Source organism: Falco punctatus (assembly GCF_963210335.1).
Source record: "Falco punctatus genome assembly, chromosome: 9".
Taxonomy (NCBI): domain Eukaryota; kingdom Metazoa; phylum Chordata; class Aves; order Falconiformes; family Falconidae; genus Falco; species Falco punctatus.
The window spans coordinates 33,441,648-33,456,527 of NC_137589.1; the positions used below are offsets into that span (position 1 = coordinate 33,441,648).

Sequence of the window (14,880 nt, forward strand, 5' to 3'; positions counted from 1 at the left end):
TGCTTCTCCCCCTGAGAAACAAGAGGGGGAAAGAAAACTCTTCAGTAACCAAGCCCGTGCCTTCACAATGCAGGACTGTTCTTAGCCCATCACTCTGTGTCACTTCTTTCTTTACTAACTCTCCTTTCTTGTGTGTCATATGCCTACCTCTTCAAGGCCTGTCTTTCCCTAGCTCATCCCTGTTCATCTGTTTCAGAGCATTACCAGGGCGTCAGCTCTTCCCTGAGATCAGGTTGTGATGACCAGTTCCACTGACTACTTGTTACCATTTCAAACATCTCTACACTTTCTCCCAGCCTTGCAACCAACCCCTTATTAATGTGTGTTGAGAAAATCATTTTTCAGAGCTCTCTCCAATGCTCTCCTTGTCTGTATGGCCTATAAAAAAACTTGGCAGTACACTGTCTGCTTTTCTTTCCTCATGCTCCCTGTGTCTGTGACAAATGTGTGTCATGTTTCTGGTCTTACGTTTAGTTTTCAATCTCTGAATCAGAACACTCTTTTTGTACAGCACCCTGCACGTAAGATCAAGATCAAGGCTTCTGTGCCCTACCACGATAATAATAATAAATACTGTAGTTGCCTGCACTCACTGTGCTCTAGTTTTCACAGCTCTGGAGTTTTATTTTGTCTTTTTGGAAAATCATTCTGCACCTGACCAATCTAGTTTTCAGGTTTTTTTCAGAAATCCTCAACTGAAATTTTCCTTTACAGGTGTACTCCTTGTAACGCCTGGCTCCCTGACTGAGCCAGCATCGTTCTTGGAGTAGTTATTTTCGCTTCCTGTAACTGAACTATAAGATTACTCATTTCATACTATTTTCTCATTTGTTTTTTTTTTTCATCCATCTCTTTCTGCAGGAAAGAGCAATTTATATAATGATTTCACTGTGGAATTGGCTTCAGGCTTTACTGCTATTTGTCACCATTCAGGAAATCCATCCCTGGCTCCAGGAGAACACTCAATCCCTGCTGACAGTCTGGAAGCGGGAGAGAAAATAGATAGCAGAGCTGCAGCTATTAAGACCAACAGGCAAATATTTCATTCCAGCTCAATTTTCCCGTCCCAAATTACTTAAAGAATTTTTTTCTCTTTGTCAGAATGTAGATGAGGTTGGTTGGCTTGTTTGTTTGTTTGTTTGTTTTCCTAGGGACTCTTCTATTCAGCTGATCTACATCTTCTTCCACATTTCAGACAGCGGAGCTTGCAGCAGTGACAAGATGTAATCCTGAGTAAAACTGCTTCTGCCTATGGCCTTGGTTAACCTGCTGGCAACGATACTTGCCTGGGCATGGCGCAGCTGGCTTTTTTACGTGGCTCAGCATGGATGTGCTGCCACTCCCAGTCATGTTTAGGACACGTTGAATTGTTTACGTGTAATCTAAAAGAACCTTGTAACAAAATTGTTCTGCCTCCCTGGGGCCACCACTCTCAGAGACCTTTCCCCTTTCTTGGCTACTGTGGCAGCCTCCTTCCTTTGGCTTCACACCTTTATCAGCTAAAAATGGTAAGTAACTGTATGGAACTGTTGTCTTCAGGCGCTCTCTTTGAAGGACAGGCCACACTGCTACCCTGTTGTGGCTGCTGAGGATCAGAGAGGACACCAGGTAAGTGGAAGCCTGCTCCCTCTTTCATGCGGAATGGGGGCAGGATATGCCCTTGTGCGAAGTTCAGCAGAGAAAAACTTGGGCTATACTCACATTCCTACATACCGTGCCATACCAGTCAGCCTGGTATTAATCTTCACAGACCTTTGAAGGCATGAAACAACATGCAGTGTAAATGAAACCTAAGCCACACTGTACCAGATTATTGGTGCCAGCCAGTTTTAGAAGGTTGACATAAGAGCCAAGTGAAACAGGTACAATGGTGGAAGATGCCTTGTACCACCTGCAGGCATGCAGATCTACAGTGCTCATGCAGCGCTGGAGTCCAACAGCAATCTGCGGCACATAAAAAGCTGGTGAACCCACAGCCATTTAGGCTTGAATGCACTTTCCTGGGGAGGAAGTGGCTTTTCCCTTGCGAAGCTCAATTCCCCAGGGTCTGTGTGAGGTCAATGGAAAAAGTGATTTCTTCAGAATATGATTCAGATTGCCTAAGCACAGGCTTATCTTATTGACTACAGAGTAAGCTTAACCTCTGTAGATTTAAACAAGATTTTGTGAATACCCATCCCTTCTTGCCCCTTAGCTGTGGGAGTTATGCTGGCCCTGGACATGGTTAGTCCTTGGTAGGCACACTGCCAACTGAAATTCAGGTGCTGCAGACCCAGGCTAAGAGAAGCTTGTCCACCAGAGCACAGAATGTCCTGTTGGATCCTGCTTTGTGCTTTTGAGTTACACTGGGATGTCAGAAATGAATTTTTGCAAGTACCAGAAGAACGAAATGAAGTCAAGAAAGGTTGGTTTCTTTAGGGATGGCCTATCTGGAGCTGGAATAATCAGCATCTGTTTCAGTTTAACTGAGTTTTTCATTCCAGCCTTTCTCCCCTTTCGAAGTACAGACAACTGAAGCCTTTAATTCGCCCTGTCTTTCACTGCAGAGAAAAGTAGGAAGTTTCTAACAGCTGATACTACCCTGTCTAGAATATCTACACTAAAAAAATACAGTTTCTTGTCTGTTGTGAATGAAAAAGCTCTTGCTTGTTTCTGTTGTAGTGTTGACTTTGAAAGATAAATTGTTTGAACTGGTTGTCTCTCCATTTGTGTAACTGAAGATTAGCTTGCTTGATAGCCTGCTGGATTTGCAGTTTTCCCTTGCACTAAATCAACTGAAGAACTGCTGGCCCTGGGGCAGTTAGGACACAATGCATACTTGAAAAACTTTGTGTGCGTGCAAGTAAATAAGAGAACATAGTTTTATGCTTGGCATTCTGGATGTGCTGTTTTAGCGTTGATACGTCCTGTCTTTCCACCTGGAAGAGCTCCTGCAAGACTAGGAAGTCTGCTTAAAAAATTGCTAACAGCGTGACATAGATAGGTGGCTAATGAGTTGAACTTTGAAGCTGGCAGGACCAGAACTGTTTTTTACATGATAGTTTTACAGCCCTAAATCATACTGCTTGGTTTTGAGAACATAGGTACCTTAATCACGCTCTGTCCTTTTAGCATACATTTGCTTTTTAGAACCAACTGAACGAAAAGCAAAAATAATTTCTTGTCACTCAAGTAAGCAGACCTGACTCTGAACACATAAAAGAAACAGACAGCAAAAATAGCAACATCCTACTGTACTGTAGTCCTTCAACAGAGAACCACATTTTGAGGTTCCCCTTCTTTGCATCCTTTTTTGTATTGCAACAGCATCTTGCACCCAGTAGAAGCTTTCGCTCTGGTGGGGCAGTCTCTGTCTTCAACGTGACGGAACTTGTTGTCAGCCACTCTGTTGGGAGTGTTAGCTCCTAGACAATTGACAAGGGCTCTTAAAGTCTATGTTCAGCCTTCAGGTACAGTTTTTGTGCCTAGGACCCTTCCTCTTTCCCCTTCAGCTCCTGAGTTGTGCTAACTATTCCAGCCTTCCCATTTTTTTGTACTCATAATAAAAGCAGTGGAGCCAAGGTGACATTCAAGAGGAAGATAGAAAAACAACGACAAAGGCATTTTTTCATTTATTTTTTCACATATTTTCATGATTGTTATGATGCTCAGAAAATTAGATGGGCTTTGTCGTGCCACCAGCCTTTGAAGCATGCTTCTCTCCTCCAGGACAAGTAAACCTGTTGCAACCCTTGGCTAAGAGACTGAAGCCAGACTTATGGTAAACTGGTGATTCAAGAGATGGGAAAGGAATAGGATAGGGCAGGAAGGTTTGAGTAGATTGAGGTATAGATGAGAGGGAGCTAAAACCTAGGGCTGGGAATTTGGAGGTTCGAGACATGATAAAAGAAGATTAAGATTCACAAAGAAAGTGAAACTGGGAATTAAGAGTTTTATGCTGAGACTGGCTGGCAAGGAACTGGCAGAAGGCACAGCGGAATTCAGTTTGCCAGTACAAAGGGACGAGAAGGAAGAGGCAGGAAAGTCAGGGGGATAGGCAGTGAGATGAAGAACTAGACAAGAGACTGAACTAGGATCAGAGTGGGGAACCAAAGTTCAGGTCCTGCTGGAGGTTAAGAAAGGAGAGAGCCTGGGGAAGGAACAGGTGAAGTCTACAGGTGGTCAGGTACAGGTGGAGGGGAAGGGAATGGAGAAGCAGGGGAGAGCTGTGGAAGGCAGCACTGCGCAGGGCAGAGCAGAGGGGTACATGGGTGGAAAAGGGCGCAATGGGCTGTGCTCACTGGGACATTCTGAATTCCAGAGCTGGAAGTAGAACAGAGCTTCCCCAAGGCTGGCCTTCACGTTGGCTCAGCTGGCAAAGAATTTGCCTCTTGTGCTGTCTGCCCCAACCCACAGTACAGAAATGACTAGAATTGAGTGTCCTTGGATGAGGCGGCAGCTGCCTGCCTGGGGGAGGAGAGGAGGCTTTCTTGTAGTTAAGATGACAAAAATTTTACAGGTGGGAGGAGGTAGTGAAAAGGTCACATGACCAAGAGAGAAAGGGTCAATTCATTGGTCTGTCAGCCAGTAAATTAAGAAAAAGCAAGTGAGGGTATTATATCAAAGGTATCTGAATTCAGTCAAAAGATGATTCTGAAGTTGCTAGATTGATCTTGTGGTCAGCTTAAGCAAGCTTAACTAATTGATTACTTTATTTTAGTTCATTGTGTAAGAACTAGCTCCTAATAAATCATGCTGCTTTGTAGAAACATGCTTGAAACAACTGTGTAAATACTAAATAGCCTTAGGAATGGTTTTATGAATCCACTGAATAATCCAAATTCCAACACTTATCCCCCTCCACTGCTGGTCTAGATGGAGGATAACAATCCACTGTTGCTATTTGTTTCTCTTTGTGTAAAAGAGGCAGAGGTCTGTGTTGAACATGCAAACGTACCAGCATGGCTGATGACCCATTGAGGTGCTGTGTGATCCTGCGTTGACAATTGTCCTTCTCAGGAACCCAGGAAAAACCACAGGTGTTAAAGGAACGTTATGAATTTTGCAAAGCCAAGTGTTTAAAAGTTAGGCAATGTCCAAATGAAATTGCCAGTGAAACCCCTTCAGAACCTGTACGCATGTAGGTTATGAAATGCTTGTTAATTATATTTTCTCTCCTGTTTATTTCAGTATGCATGGCAGTAATTCAAGATCCTCGCACAGTTCTATGGGTTTTCTGGGGCAACAGAGACTGAGGAACCTCTGACTCACTGTCTGTGGATCTATCTTAAAGAGAGGTACTCAGCTGCAATACCACAAGGTTCAAAATACAGGCCTGTCAGTGTAGTCTCCTGATCCTGACACACCGTTAACTAATACTTGTAAGGACTGTGACTCTTATACTCACCTTCTGCACTGGGTCAGGTCTGTGTCGATGAAGATTTGGGGACAAACAATGCTGATGGAGGCTGGTAGTAGGTCAGACCGGAGCCTTCCAGCATCCAGTAGGAAGGTATAAACTACTCCATTTGTGCAGATTGAAAACAAATCTTGTGTGTACCAATTCTGCCTTTGCAAAAAGGTCGGTTAGTTGGCACAAGTATTACTGTAGGTTCGATCTAATCTTATAAGACATATTTAAGGAATTGCAACAGAAGGGTGGAGTTATCAGTGTAAATTTCTTGGCCAGTTCCTTGTCTAGTGACAATTGTCCTGCTCTGCTTTATATCAGCTTTTCAGTTTTATGTTTCATCCTGAAAAGAGCAAACCAGGTTTTTGGAGTACAGAGTAATAACTTTTTAGATTTCAAATCATATTTTAAAGGCAAAGAGAGAGGAAACAGAAGTAAAATCTCTAACTGAACCAGAGTACGTGTAGCATATATCCTTTGCACATACTTCTTCAATCCTAAAGCAACTGGGCGGTGGCACTTTGCACACAAAGAGCCTGAGAAATGTAAAGGCACGGTCAACAAAACATTCAGATCCTCCCTATGTGGGGTGAATGAATACACACTATGGTCTTTAATACAGAAGCTGTAGTTATATGTAGACATCTGTGTGCATTCAAATAAGCTACACAAGAAAAAATTCTTTCAGACTCCAAGCTTTCAGGGCAAAGCACATATTTCCATGCCTTGTAGGGGTTTGGTGCACTGTCCACATTGAATGTTTTATTGAGTAATAACAACAAATAAACATCCAGTCATTGTAAGAAATATTGTCACTAGGAAGTTACACCTGGTTTCTGCCCTGTGACCCATTATGCCAAAAAGCCAATTCTGCTTTAAACGCTGTCCAGCATTTATTAGTAAAAAAGCATGTAACCACATTGAACTGTCTGGTTCACCAAAGAATCACACAAAGAAAACTGTCAGAACCCAGACAATTGAATGCAAATAGCCTTGTTTCACTGAAAGTAGCCTTGATGGTTGCCAAAAGTTGTAAAAAACTGATGGAAATAGCAGATACTTAGATCTATCTGATGTAGGAAACAGCTCCCAAGTTTATTAATGATTTTCATTCTGCTGAGGTGGGTGCTGTTCTTTTTGAATGTGCGCCAGTGGGATCAGTCCAGACCAGCAAGTACTGAGGTCAATTAGTAGGCTCCCACTAGCTGTAATGTGTTTCAGAAATTAGAAAGTTGAGTTGCTACTGCAGTGCAGAATCCCTCTAGGCTTGAAAGGGGAACTGATTGCAACCACCTGAAAATTTAGCATTAAAAAGCTAAACATTTCTCAGCAAAATACTGAAAGGTCTGTTGCAACAAGTCATCAAAGAACTTGCTTTAAAATCCCATCCAAAATCAAACGACAACCAATGGCAGATGCTCCGTCACACTTGAGCATATTCGCCTATGCAGAGGTGTGGTTGCCACCTCCTGAACGGCTGCCGCCGTTTCTTGCAGCTCCCATGTGTATTCCTTGCCAGGGCGGCTTGGTTGCGCCTAGCTTGTGGTATCTCGACGTGTTGGTTCAAGGTCATAGGAGGTGCCAAGTGGGACGGTCCCGCTTTTGTAGAAACAGGGAAGGCGGGAAGGCCGCAGTCCCCTGGCCCCTCTTTCATGACACCTCAGTGGCCGGAGGTGACCTGCAGCAGGAGCGGGGTGGCTGGGCGCTGAGGAGAGCCGCTCCACAGGGCCTCAGGACACCGGAATTTCTGGTGCCGTCGGTCCCGGGGGGCAAACGCTCCGGTCAAACAGTGGGACTGGCGGGAAAACAGTGCCCGCTCCTTGGGATACTCTAACGGGCCGCAGCCAGCGACCGCCGGGGCTACGGGCTGTCCTGCGCCCTCAGGGGAATCTCGGCACAGGTTTCCCCCGGCTTTCAGCGGGAGGGGTGGCCGGTGAGGCAGCGCGGCACTGGCCACCTGCTCGGGGCGGCCCGGGCCCCGCAGGGCTTGCGGGCCCCCGCGGGAACGGCAGAGGCAGCGGGGAGCCCCGCCGCGGGCCGCCCGGCACCTCCCGCCACGGCGCCCCCGCCCCGCCGCCTCGCCGTCGCCAGGGGCAACCGGGCCACTTCCGCCCGCCGCCAAGATGGTGGCGGCGCCGTAACCTGGAAGCGGTCGGTCGCCCCGCGCCTCGGCGGGCCCGCCCCTGTGGTGCCGCGGGAGGTCTGTGGGCGGGGAGTCCCGTGACGGCTCGGTGCGCAGAGACGGTGGCCGGCAGGGACGGGCGGGGAGGGGGGGTACCGAGCGCGCCTCGGGAGGATGGCGGAGCCGCACGGTACGGGGCGGCCGGGCTCGGGGGCCGCGGCGGGCCGGGGGGCGGCGGCGGGACTCGCCGCCGCCGGGGGCGTCGGGGCGCGCTGAGGCGGCGGCTGACAGCGGGCGGGGTGGGCCTGGCGGCGGCCGGGGGCAACGGCGGAGGAGGCGGGAGGCCGCGGGCACAAAGGCGGGGAGGGCCTGGGCGGCAGGTAGCCGCGGGGGGGTGGGCGGCGGGAGGCGGCGGGGCGGCCCGCCCGGGCTGCGCGCACCGGTACCGGCGGCTCCGTGTGTGCGTGTGCCCCGGCGGGGGCCGCCCCGCCCGGCAGCCGCGGGGCCCGGGGCAGGTGGGGCGGGCCGGGGGCCGCCCGCTGCGTGCGGCGGGGCGGGGGCGGCCGATCGCCCCGCTGGGCCGGGCGGCGGGGCTGCCCCGCTCCTCCGCGCTGCCGGGCGATGGCATCGACCAGCCACCGCCACAACACCACCACCACCACCACAAAAAGAAAGGAGGAAGCTCCGTTTCACAGCCTCACCTCTCCTCCTCCCCGCCCGCTCCCGGCACCGAGAGCTGGCGAGGGAAATTTTGAGGGACTTCGCGTGTGTGTGGTGGCACTGACGCTCGGGGTAATGATTACCGGCGTTCAGGGTAATGATTACATCTGCTGCCGTGTGTGTGAGTGCTGTCCCCCACCCTCTCGTATAGGCGTGAGCCTCTTTTCCTGTTTCACCCGATGTATTTATTGTGGCAGTGGTGATGGAGCCGGAGAGGCAGAATCTCGTTTCAAAACTCCTCGCCTTCCCGTCTAGCCAGGTGATTTTCCCGGTATTTAAAACAGATGCCACACAGAGGGTGGTGTGACAGCTTCCCGCCTGTATTCGTGGCTGTAGAAGGTGTTTCCACCGAGTTGTACGTATCTTTCTCTAGGAAATGGTTAAAAAGCTGTAGTAACCTCCTGTAAGCTGAACGGCCATGTGTGTTGACTAAAATTGCAACTGGGCGTGAGCTGTACAGAAATTCAGCAGAAGTGAAGTTTGGTGAAACTGTGTGGCTGCTTGACTTTACCGGTTTATTTAGGAGCAGGTATGGACGTGGAATAAAAAGTTACCATGTGTGAGAAAACAATTACAGAGTACTGAAACTGTACTGGTAATTTTCAACTCACGATTTTGAGATGGGATTATGGAAGCATCTGTTTTATTCAGCTCTGCACATGTGCAGACACTTTTGAGGCAGAATATTCATGATTAAGGAATTGTAGTTGTGCTTATTGTCATGTCTGCAGTACTTGGTCGGGATTTTTTTGGACTATCAAAATAGAAATTAAAATGGTTTTAATAATTACCTTCAGGGTCTTAATTTTCTGCTGTTTTTTGTTTGCGTGCTTGACTTTGTATGTATTGTTTCTTCTTTTTACCTTCTAAACTGTTTTGTTTTTTTTTTTTTTTTAATCACTAGTCATTATTGGATGCTTCTATTTATAAAATCAAGGGCTTAAAGTAGGTGGTGGTCAAATTAAGTCACACTTACTTACAGCCATATTTCAGGCATATGTTGTATGGTGATCTTGATATAATCCTAGCCTGGTTTTGGGAAAGATTTACTGTATCCTATGAATTTGTTATTACACTGTTGTGCATACATTTTAATTTTAGTAACACCCTTATCCTCTTAATTCCTGTTGAATGATTTGGGTTTGACTGTTTTGGTTTTCTGTGTAATTATTCTTTGCTCTGGATGAGTGAAATGGGAGATTGTTTTACTAATTTGAAGCTGGATTCCTGTTAATTTAGGCTAATGTTTGTCAGCCATCAGGATTTCTGTACATGTGGCAAGGCAGAACACATACATTGGGCAAAACTAATTTTATGTGTAATCTTGTAATATAGAAAGATGATTCCAGACAAAGCTCTCCTTGTATCCACAGCTTTCCTTTGAGGAATACTGAGGAATCCTCAAAGAGGATGCTGTCTTCTGCCATGTCCCTTTATTCTGTTCTTTCTAGAAACCTTAAACAATCCCCAGCATTTTTTTTGGGGGGTGATGGCAAGGGTAGGGTCGATAAACAGTGCTGATTGCGAATAGCTGTCTTCCCGGTCTAGTTTTTCCTTTCCAGCGTGACATATCTGTAAGGCAGGAGGTGCTGGGAGGGGCGTTCCTTTGTTATGTTGACACTTAAATCGCACTGACGGGTGTATTCTCCTCCAGGAATTTTGTGCGATTGAAGGGATTCCTTCAGAAGATGAGTGTTTTCTCCAACTGTCTTCCTGCACTCTTAGCCTGTGTACAGAAATTAATTGCTTGAAGCTCGCTCTGTGTGTGCCTTTTAGGAAACCCTTGGATGAATTGTTACTTGGCTGTGGCTTTCTAGAAAACAATGTTTCTGCTGAAGCGGTGCGTGGCGGTCCTGGCTTGTCAGCGTGCGAGGCGGCTGCTGCCGACCCGCATACAGCACCCATGAAATAGGTGGTTGTGTGTGCTTGCATGTGTGCATGGGGCTCATGCATGTTAACTGAATTAAGGCTGTAAAAGTATCTTCTGCTTGTTACAAATGAGAAGGATCACATTTTGTGATCCCTTCCTGAGGAAGCCCTGCAAATAACTGATCATGAAATAAAACTGCATGAAGAGATCTCAGATGTTCCAAAATACCATCATGGAGAATTTGGGTGGGTGCTAAAAGAAGCTGTTTCTCTCTAGCAGCAGGTTCTCCTTCGTGTCTGAAGAAAGGTGAAAACTTGTGTGCATGGAGGGAGGGGAAGGCAGCGCTTGCCCCTTCCCCTTGCCCGCCACAGCCCCCGGGATGGCTCACCCCTCATTCCACCTCGCCCCTGCCCTCCTCAGCGGGTGGGTTCAGGTGACTCTGTGCTTTGCCTGGGTGCAGGGTAGCCCGTGGCCCATACCACGTACCCACGCCCAGCCTGCCGTACCTTCTTGCTCAGCTTGGCTAGTGGCATTTCCCATCCAAAGTGCTTCGAGGCTCATTGCTTTTTATTTTATTTTTTTTTTTGTGTGGCTCCTTTGTGGATGCTTTTTTAATTGTAGCAAGGCTTGTGTTTCCTCTCTTGTTGTAATACCTTCTATTTGGTTTTACTGCAAGCAAGTGCATCTCAGAGGCGATGCTTCTGTCCCTCTCTTTCTGGTGGGGGTTTGTGTGTGTGTGTGTGAGAAGGCTGTGGAGGACATAGTAGTGAAGATTAAACAGCCCGTTGTAAATAGATTGTAAAGATAAATAGAACCCTTGTTTACATTAAAATTGTACTCGCTGACATGGTCGTGTAGTCTGTTTGATACAGTAGTCTTGCTATGTTACAAAATGTACTGGGATAAAATGTAACAGGTTGTATAATAAGCAGGTAATGATTGCGGTATTAGCCATTGACCTTAATTTGCTTGGTTTTTGCTGCATTGCTTGGGCTTGACTGTGTTGTGAAATACACGTAACGTACTGTTAAATCTGTGCATTCTCTGACACCAGATTTGGTTCAATAAAGGCATTTTCAGTATAGCAAAAAACTGGTCTCTGGATAAAAAGGGAATTTTAATTACTAAGAATTTTTCCATCATTAGCCTCTAGGTAATGGATATATTTGGTACAGAAATTATGTGAGGTTTAGAATTTCTTTTAAAAAAGTAATTCTATACAACATAGTTAAATTTAGACTGTTTTAAGATCATTGCAGTTTAAGAAGTACTTTATGTGTGTTGTTCTACAAGAGAAATACAGGAGACAACAGAGCCTGTCATATAATTGTAGACATGCTGACTAGCATAGGATATGTTAAGAGGCTGTGAATTGGTGTAGATAAATGGTAGGTTATGAAGTCAAAGAAACATCTTAAAAACAATTTGGCGTACTTGGTTCTTCTAGTATTGTTTTATCATTAAGTTATACATGTAAAAAGAAAGACAGACATGCAAGTTTGGGGTTTTTTTTATTTGTCTGCTCTTTGATTTCTTTACAAAAGCACAGTGTGTTCTCAGAGTGGATGTACATTAGATCCTAATTTGCACACCTGCCTCCCTTTCTGTTACAAAAAGTGCTGGGAAATAATTGGTTTTTGCCACAGGAAAGTATGCAGCTGTTTGTTTTTTTTTTAATGTATTAATTTTTAGCACACTTGAAAGTTTGCTACTTGCCTGTTAGTAGTGTTGGGGTTTTGCAGAGGAGCAGCCCTGGGGAGGCGAGCAGTGCTCCAGCCCCGTTGTTCATCTTGAGAAACATGCGACTGGTGCTCGCAGTAAACTGGTTGTAGCTTGCTCTTACCTTCACCATAGTAATCCCCTACGTGCTTTTGTGTCTTAAAGTGCTTCATATTCTATGTATGAGCAAGATGTATGGAGTGATCCAGCAGACAGTATTTCCATGGAGCCCTGTTGATCCCATAGATATTGTATCCGGTTCAGTGGACCTGCCTACGCTGTGGTCAGAGGCTTTTTGTTATGCATGCATCCTAATTGTTCTTTCTGTTGGCATTGTACATAGACTGAAGGGGCTGTGCACCAATGCAAATAGCCTTTCTAATACCTTATGCATTTGCATTATAATGGCTGCATAAATATTGCAGCACATCTCAGTTCACTCTCTCACTGCTTTGACTGCTAGACTTTAAAATAGGTTCTCTCTGTAGTGCGGATCTTGTTCGTGGTTGGTATTGCTTTGGAGGGGGGTTCTGAAGTGCATCTTTATTAAATAGTGAAGCCTGTTTGCGATGAGGTGCAATTTTAACTTACCCATGTTCTAGTCTCCCACTCCTTTCAGCCCACAGGTTGATACAGGCTCTTGGAAGAAAAAAAAATTGAAGCTTGTGCAGTTTTTCACCAACTATTTCCAAACTTGCTATATTTGGTGTTGCAGAACATGTTTGCTTGAGACTTGGTTTTGCATTTATTTCCAGAAATCCTATAGATGTCTGTGGGAATATTTTATGCATAAGGAACGTGAAATATTGTGCCACCACTGTTTTGGTGCTGAAACATTTGATGACTTATGACTAATTTTACCAGAAGCACCCCAAATTTCCTTTGGAAGTGTCGATACAGTGATGTGACTGAAGGCAGACACTCTTTTTGGGAACTGGTGGCAAGTTGCCATAACCTATCTGTCAGAAGTTTGCTTTACAAAGTTGTTAAACAGAACAGTGATTAGTATCACTTACTTGACTCTTAGTGATTAGTAGATGCATAGAGACTTTTAAATCATCACAGAATGCCATCTTTTAAAGGTTTGAATTAAGTTCTTGTAGCTACAGCCTTGTTGTTAATGTATTGTGTCAAATTTTGGGAATAGTAATATATTAAACTGTTACTTGTATTTTTTGGCTAATCAGTTGTAATCCTAGGGTTTTCTCTGGCTTACACGGTTTAGCTGGTGAAAACTGGAGCAAGAAAGATATGTTTAAATCAAATGTTCTTTTAAACAATGATAATATATATCTGTTGTTAGTAGTTTGTCACTCCTGCACATGTTTGCACATATTGAAGTGGTAGTAGTTGTTCAGGTTGAGAGTATGATGAATGACCTTGTGGTTGGAAGTAAAGTTATGAAAACAGTTTTCTGAAACAGTAAGTGATATTATTGCAAGAACCATAAATTTGCTTAGAACTTCTATATGATGATTGGCTTATATATGAAGTATTCTGCGTAGTCCTGTGAACAACATACATATTACTATAATACAGTATTTTTAACACTTGTCCTATCAAAAACTTACATTGTGTATACCAGAAGTTTTGAATAATATTTATAGTGATGGGAATAAAAATATAAGGTTAAATAATGTTATGTGAAAAAACAAAAATAATCTTGAAAGCCTGACACCTGAGAACCTTTAGCTGTAGTATATTTATACTTCATGTGTACTTGGATTTTAATTATCCATTAGATATTACAAGTAATATTGGTTTAGTACCTGTAAGAATATGGCAAAACCACTTTAGGATTTGCTGTTTTATTTAGATCTATGTTTTCGATGTTCCCATCTTAATAGGAATGAGTATTAAATCAGAAATTGAAGAGGTGTTTCGTGACAGTTTGAATGGTCAGAATGACCCATTGGCCTGGCATGTTGTGATGACTGGGAAGAAAAATAAACATATTACTTTTATGAAGAAATACCTGACTGGCAGCCAAAAAGACCAGGGCCAATACTTACTTTTAGCTGAGGTGCAGCAATGATTGTGGGGAGCCAGACTTTTCCTCTTCCTTTCTCTCAGCCGTGTCCCAGTCAGCTAAATCTTGGCAAATAGGCGATTTTGCCCTTTCTTGGTACGAGGCTTCTCTCCTGTGACTGGCAGTAGTGGTAACCTGTGTAATTGTAGTATGTGGACAGTCCAGTCTTCTGTATAAGATTTCTCACTGTTGTTTTTTTATTTTTTTGATGCTGAAAGTTAGGTTATAATCTGTTTTGTAATACACAGCATTAATTGTTTTTATTGATAATTGTCCTGAGAGGAAATACTCATGTTGTGTCAAAATACTTAAGGCAAAACCCCCTTTTTTACTGTTCCAACTGTTGCATAGATTTATTTATTTTTTTAAAACAAAAGAAGGCAATTCAGTGTGTTACTGTAACTTCAAGCTTGTATAGCACAGCAGTGAAGGTCTTGGTAAATTTGTAGATAATTGGCTAAAGCTATACCTACAGTGCAACTGCAGGTGCTGAGTGAAGTGCTTTGTGCTGAGGAAGGGTTTAGGTTCTTAGCTTCAGTCTTATTTTTCCTTCATGTTAAAAATAATCCAGCAAAATACTGGAGTTTATTCCATCCTTATATATATATATAAAAATAATTAAAAAATCCTATAATCTCTCTCAATGCTTCCCCTCCAGCTCGACACCCCCCACCCCCAAATCAACCCTCAGCTATCCAAGGCAAGGAAATAATGGAGTAATCCTTATTCTCCTAATTAGATCAACTGATGTATTTCTGAAATTGTGATGTTAGTTTTGTGCCCTTTTATATTCCCATTCCCCTTCCCCCCCCCCTTCTCCTTGAGTTAGCCACTGCAGAAAAGCAGAACTGTGAGTTTCTTTTATTTCTAAGGGATAACCACGCAGAGAGGAGTCGTCTTCACATCACCGTAAATACCAAGTCCTGTTCAGAAGCATTTAGTTACATGGAGACGCTGTGTGTAGCAGAGAGAAAATGATTTCACTAGCAAACTATATGGCTCCTGGAGGCATCAGGTGGATTAATATGTAA

At 44.5% G+C, this 14,880-nt stretch overlaps 1 protein-coding gene across 2 annotated transcripts in view; it reads left to right on the top strand.

The window, feature by feature from the left end:
* The first annotated feature begins 27 nt into the window (after positions 1–27).
* Positions 28–14,880, top strand: part of SHOC2 (SHOC2 leucine rich repeat scaffold protein) — a 78,745-nt gene continuing 63,892 nt past the window's right edge. Inside the window, exon 1 of one of the 2 annotated variants that reach the window (XM_080403547.1) lies at positions 28–7,620. The gene's annotated coding sequence lies outside the window, so the exon portion shown is untranslated. The other variant, XM_080403546.1, reaches the window with a different exon arrangement.